This window comes from Lichenostomus cassidix, chromosome 2 (assembly GCF_008360975.1).
Source record: "Lichenostomus cassidix isolate B80296 chromosome 2, HeHo_3.0, whole genome shotgun sequence".
In the NCBI taxonomy this organism is placed as follows: domain Eukaryota; kingdom Metazoa; phylum Chordata; class Aves; order Passeriformes; family Meliphagidae; genus Lichenostomus; species Lichenostomus cassidix.
In genome coordinates this window covers 117,488,320-117,495,139 of record NC_139482.1, presented here as the reverse complement: position 1 = coordinate 117,495,139, position 6,820 = coordinate 117,488,320, and positions in this window count along the sequence as shown.

Sequence of the window (6,820 nt, the reverse complement as noted above, 5' to 3'; positions counted from 1 at the left end):
TCAAAACCAGACAAAATTAAGTATGTTGAACTTAACACTGCTTTCTAAGAACATTCAGAAAAATAAGGGGACTGCCTATTTATTTAGAAGCAATGCTTTGTCTCAAAAGCATATAAAAATATAAGCAAGTGCTAGGCTAAATTGCTTGCCTAATTCTTACACTTCTTCAAGGAACGAATTGTTTTTAGCCAGTGTCTTACCTGATAGCTACTTCTTTCCCTAGACAATACTCAGCAATTGTGCAGAGGTGTGTTCACTGTATAGTCAGGGAGTCATTAAAGTTGAAAAAGACCTGTAAGATCATGCAGTCCAACTGTTAACCTAACACTCCATATCCTCCACAAACCATGTCCCCAGGCATGACATCTACATGTTTTTTTAACACTCCTAGGGATGGTGATTCCACTACTTCCCTGGGCAGCCTATTCCAATGCGTGACCACCCTTCCAGCAAAGAATTTTTTCTCAACACTCATTCTAAACCCTCCCTGGTGCAACTTCAGGCCATTTCATCTTGTCCTGTCACTTGTTAATTCAGAGAAAAGACCAGCCCCCACCTGTCTACAGCCTCCGTTCAGGTGGTAAAGTTCCTGAGGCTCCTTTTCTCCAGATTAAATGCCCCCTGTTTCCTCGGACACTCCTCATCAGACTGGTGCTCCAGACCCTTCACCAGCTCCACTGCTATCCTGTGGACACATTTCAGCACCTCAATGTCTTTGTAAACTAAGTACAAGGGCCCAAAACTGAACACAGGACTCAAGGTGCAGCCTCACCAGCGCTGAGTACAGGGGGACTGTACTCCAATCACTGCCTTGGTCCTGCTGGCCACACTATTGCTGATACAAGCCAGGATGCCATTTGCCTTCTTGGCACATGGTTGGCTCATGTTCAGCCCACTGTCAACCAGCTTCCCCATGTTCTTTTCCATCGAGCAGCTTTCCAGCCACTCTGCCCCCAGCCTGTAGCACTGCCTGGGGTTGTTGTGGCCCAAGGATCCAGCACTGGGCCTTGTTGAACCTCATACCACTGGTTTCTCACTTCAAGCAGAAAGGAGATATTAGCACATGATTTTTTGAGAAGATCTGCAGTCCTAAAAAATAATTTCCATAATTTGGATTTTTCCAAGTTCTGGTGTATAATATGGAACAGTTAGCAGAGAAGGCACAAGAAGATTAATGATGTCTGTGCTGATTTTTTGATTGGAAGTATTGTTCATTAGTTTAAGTTCAAATTCTGTTTGGCTGCTTTGCACTAGTTTGAGTAATTAAATAAATGCTTGAGTCTTCTGATACAGGAAAATTCCAAACAGATAAAGAAAGAAAAGCCCAGATTACAAATTGCCCCTGGAAAAACCCTTTCCTAATGCAGTTTCTCTGTGTGAATGGCAGCTCAGCATCTTGTGCTTATGGCCCTCTCTGAAATAAGAAAGGATTTTTTCCTGAATGACGATGTCAGGATCTGTCTTTTTGCATGGAATGTTTTGTGTACTTTGTTATCAGTTATAAAGATAAAAATAATTTGATATAGATGATTAAAATACATTTAATTCCTGCATGTGTTCTCCCCTTGAATAACCAGATCTTCATCTTCAATTTAAAGAATGAGATTTCCAAAGCTAAGGTAGTGAATGAGTGAATGATTAAATGATTAAATCAAAATGAGTTTTGATTCAATAAGCTCTTCCTTTCTTGGAGAGTTAACATGTTGGACTGCCTTAGTAATCACTGATTACATGTCCAGTAAAGTCAGGTATAATCAGTTACACATAGTTTGTAAGAAAATGTTTTGGAATAAAAGACTGAATCTTACCTGATTTCATTTATATGAGAAGTGCCAATGTTTCTGTCATGGCTTAACTCCTGCCAGCAGCCAAGCCCCACACAGCTGCTTGCTCACTCCTCCCGTTGGGCTTGGGAAAAGAATCAGAAGGGTAAAAGCTGGAAAACTCATGGGTTGATACAAAGACAGTTTAATAGGGAAAGCAAAAGCCACATATGCAAGCAAAGCAAACCAAGGAATTTAGTCACCACTTCCCATGGTCAGGCAGTTGTTCAGCCATTTCCAGGAAAGCAGGGGCTCATCACATGCTGTGGTTACTTGGGAAGGCAAATGCCAAACATCCAAGCACCCCTCTGCTTCCTCTCCCCCCAGTTCAGATACTGAGCATGATGTCATGTGGTGTGGAATATCTCTTTGGTCAGCTGGGGTCACCTGTCCCAACTTCCCATGTTCCCAGCCTCCTCGCCAGCAGGGCAGTATGAAAAGCAGAAAAAGCCTCGTCTCTGTGTTAGCACTGCTCAGCAATAACGAAAACATCTCCGTGTTATCAACCCAATGTTCAGCACTAAACCAAAGTACAGCCTCATACCAGCCACTGTGAAGAAAATGAACTATACCCCAGCCCAAACCAGCATGTGAAGGTGGTGAGTAATTTGCCTTCAGAATCAGAACATTCCAAATGCTAAATAAAGCTCAGATGTGTAGCTGTTGCTGTTAGTCCATTACTGAAATGAGCACTAACTGAGCACGATACTTTTTGTTCTAGTTTTAGTCATCAATGATATTCAGCTCAAGAAAGACAGAGAAGCACACATTAAAAAAAAAAAAGACAAAAAAGAAAAAAAACAAAAGTTGATTCTTGTTTAAGCAATTTCCAAAGAAGGATGTCAATAGTCCTGGTGAGCATGTTCACGCTCTCAGCTGCTGATTGCTGACTCAATGCAACAATGTGTAGGAAGTCACCTCCTGATCTCCATGTAATGGTGTTATCTTTGTGTCTTACACTTCTCCCTGCCTCACACACACCCATTTAAAAGTGTTTAATGGATTTTTAGTATTTCTCCATGTGGGTTGTGCTGGGTAAGCCATCTTGAGCATAGTTTATTTTTCATAAATTCTGAGTATTTCTGGATTAAAGATTTTACTTTCTTGTACCATAAATAAAACATTGAAGACCTGAATGAATTACTACTGATACAACATGTGCCAGGGGGCTTCACACAGAGAATCACAGACCCAAGCAACTCATGTCTAGCTAAAACAAACCCCTAACAAAGTCTTTCCTGGTAAAACAGCAAAGTGGGTCTCACTCTCTCTGGATCTGCTGTCCCTCTCACTTCTTACATTCTGTAGTAGCTTGGCTACATCCCAGCTGCATACATGTATCTTCAAGCCCATTCTCTGGCCTGGCCTAAAGTCTGAAGTCTGCAATTTGCCTTCAGTGCAATCATCCACGCTGTCATCTGATGCATAAATATTCACACTTCCCCAACTCCAGCAGCAAAACCTGCTCTGCTCCGACTGTTTACTCACACTGGCTACAGCACTGTGCTTCTCGCATGGCTGCTATCAGAGGGACAACTGGGAGCCAGACCTCCTGGGGTTCTCATCCTTCACCCTGGTTTTCCTTTCTTTTTTCTTACAGTGAGAACAACCAAATTAGCAAAGACCCTTCCAAATTGAACATCTTCCTACAATGGAATAGTTTAGAAGTATTTTCTTAAATATGTGTGGGTAATGAAATAGAATTATGGTGGGATCTCAGTATATCTAAGTCCCTTGATACTATGGTCTAACACTTATGTACACACACACACTCACACACCCAGAATGGAGCCCTTCTGATACATATTTTAAATATATTTTTCAAGTAAATATTACTGAGAAAATGCCATAGACAGTATATTGATACACTGTAATATGGCATATTTAACATAAATGTGAAATATGCTATGGTTCTACAGTACACTATCAACATGGCATTTGAAACAAGGAGGAAAAAGTATTTAATTGGAAATCTCAAAAATATTCATTTGGCTTTGGAATCCATTATGAAATGCTGAGATTTCTCAAAGAAGCAAAAGTTATGAACTGCAACTAATTTTTATTCTTCTGTGGCTGTGTCCTGCCTTTGATTTTCTCCCAGGCTACAGCTGGAATCTGTGGGACCTGACAAAATCTGTGTGTGGCTTCCTGCCGGAATTGTTTTACTCAGAAAAGCAATGTTTCTGCTGGTCTCTGTCAGAAGCACCAATAACTGCTGCACCATACCAGCAGGCAAGAACACTTGAGAAATCCTTATACAGAAATGGAATGGGAGAAAATGAACAAATTGGAAAGAAATACCCTAATGTTCATGCTGAATTGTAGCCATAAAACCAGAAAATAATTTGACATGAAGGGAGCAGAGTGTACCTGGAAAGACATCACTCTGTCCCTGGTAGAACTTCTTCTTACCTAAATCACACTGGAAATCTGGCTCTTCTGTGACTCTGACATTTCTCAGATTTGAGATATACTGTGGAAGGTAGGGCAGGAAAAATAATTCTCAGTAATTTGTCTGTGAAAAAAGAAGAAGAAACAGCTGCAGCAGCTTGTTACAGCTTTAGACTTAAATAGTGGGTTGATACAAGAAAATAATCACTGGATGTCTTTCTGGTTATAACGCAGGAGGTGTCATCTGATGGGAGAAAGTCTTGATGGACCAAATTTTTAAATTTATCTCTATTTGGGGTTATTTAAAATATATCTAAAGTACCCCTTTTTTGGTAACAGGGCTAGCAGCCAGAGTGGTCTCTCCAAGCTCTGATCACAAATCTCACCGTGCAATCTCCCTAATCACACTCTGCAGCAAGCTGGATTTGCTGTTGTCCAAAGATGGTAATGGGAGTTCCATCACCACTTCTCTTCCAACTGCTTCCGTTGGATTTCCTGAGGCAGAGCTCAGTGTACAGTGTGAAACTCTGACAAAGTATTGTGTCCTTAATCTCATTAGAGCAGAGAAGAGCACAGCGCTCACAATGTGCTAATTTAGGGTGGCTGGGAAGTCTCAGGGCAGTTGGGACACCTGCTATCAAGTTCTTTGTCAGTGACATAATTGAGTGTCCCATGGTCTAGTGAGGAGTAGTCCTCTTTGAGTAGGCATTTCTTAGGTGAGCAGACCTAGGAAACCTCCTTGGGGTGTAGAAGAGCTGACCTCCTGGCTTGTGTGCTGATCCCAGTCTGAGCATGTTTGGCACTTACAGGATGACAGAGGAGCCCCAGTGGAACTGCAGCTGGAAGGCAAGTCTCCCTGCTCCCCAGAGAGTCTGGGATCAGTTTGTCCACATCACACCACAGTGTCAGAGTGTTTTCAGTACCAGCTTAATGATATGTTCAAGAATTGCTTGTTTGAGCCCCAGAGGCTGACTGAGCAGAGGGGTGTCTGTCAAGTGAATTTTTAAGAGGTTTTGGCTGCAGAAAGGATTCAGCAATGCTCACTTGAGCTGGAGGCAGCCCTGAGAATCTCAGGGTCAAAAACATGGCTTAACAGGGCTGCTTGGAGATGCCTCCACTGTCCTCCAGAGACCCAGGGTCTTCTTTCTTTTGCAGCCTGGGTGCCAAAGGATGGTCTCTGGTGCCAGTGAAGTCCATCATCACGGCCATGTACATACTGACAAGAGTAGCTTTTGTCAGAATAGCTTCTGAGGGCTGAAGGGAAAGCCCCACCGCGGCTGCCAGCACCGGGCAAAGGTAAACGTTGAGGCACAGTTTCAGTACTTAAATCACAGACTAATTTAAGTACTTAACTTAGAATTTAGTGCTTAAATTCAGTACTTAATTCAGCACCTTTAGAGCAGCTCGACAGCATTCCTTGCCGTCCAGCCCTCTCCGGCCCGGGGGAAGCAGCTCCTCGGGGCTATGGATGCCAGCGCCAGGGCAGAAAGGGCGGGGGGCCTCGGCGGGGCTGCGGGGCCGGGCAGGGCAGGGATCCCTCCTGCGGGCATCCCCGTCCCCACCAGCGCTGCGCTGCTGGAATTCTCGGGCCGGAGCGTTTGGCTGGGCCGGCCCGGCGGCTGCGGCGGGAGCTGTGCGGGCTCGGGCGGGCCGGGCTGAAGGCAGCTGGGTGTCCGGATCCCCCTGCGCCGCTCCAGCCCGCGCCGGGCCATCGCCGGGCTCGTCCCTTCCCTGCACTTCCAATTAGCGCTAAAGTTTAAGTCCTTAATTTTCTTGGCTGCAAACCCGGTAACAAATCGCTCAGACTTTGTTTTTCCACTGCTCCCGAGGCTTGATTTATTGTGTCTCCGTTATCGCACAATCAGGCTTCGTTCAAAATGTTATTCTGAGCTAATTCCATACCCCGGTATTTATTTTGACTGTCCCTTCTCATTAGCGTTACTGATTTTCAGTCGCTCCCCGTTCGTTCCCTGTTCAATCCGCTCTGTGCCCGCCCGGCTCGCCTCATCCCGTCCGCGTTTCCATCCCGCGGCTCGGTGTCCCGAGCGGTGTCCGGGCAGGCAGCACCAGCCGCTGCCCCGCGGCGCGGCACCGAGCCTGGCCCGGGGGAACCCGCTGCGCCCGGGAACATCCGCGAGCCGGAGATGCGGTGGCGGAGCGGAGAGAAAGGGCTCGCTTTTAACAGGGCATGGCCCGAGCTCCCAGCCCAGCGATTGAATTTCTCTCCTCCAGCAAAACCGTTACTTTATCCTAAGAAAAACAGCGCGAGCGGGGCGAGCGGCGGCGCGGGGCGGCGAGACCCGCTCGGACACGGGGCCGGGCGCGGGGGAGGGCGGGGGGAGCGTGAGGCGATGCCGCCCCCGACAGCTCCGTGATTGATGACCCACCCGCCCGGCAAGGGGCGGTCGCCGTCGCCCGGGCTGGCGGGGGGAGCCCGGCGGCCAGGTACGACCCAACCCCGCCGCACCCACCGGCCGCGACGGCTTATAAACAGCGGGCAGGACGGGGCGCGACGGGACGGACGGAGGCGCCGGGAGGGGCTGCCTCTCCGCAGCGGGACGGAAGGGTAAGTTCATCCCCGGCCGGGCACCGCGGGGTCCCGGCAG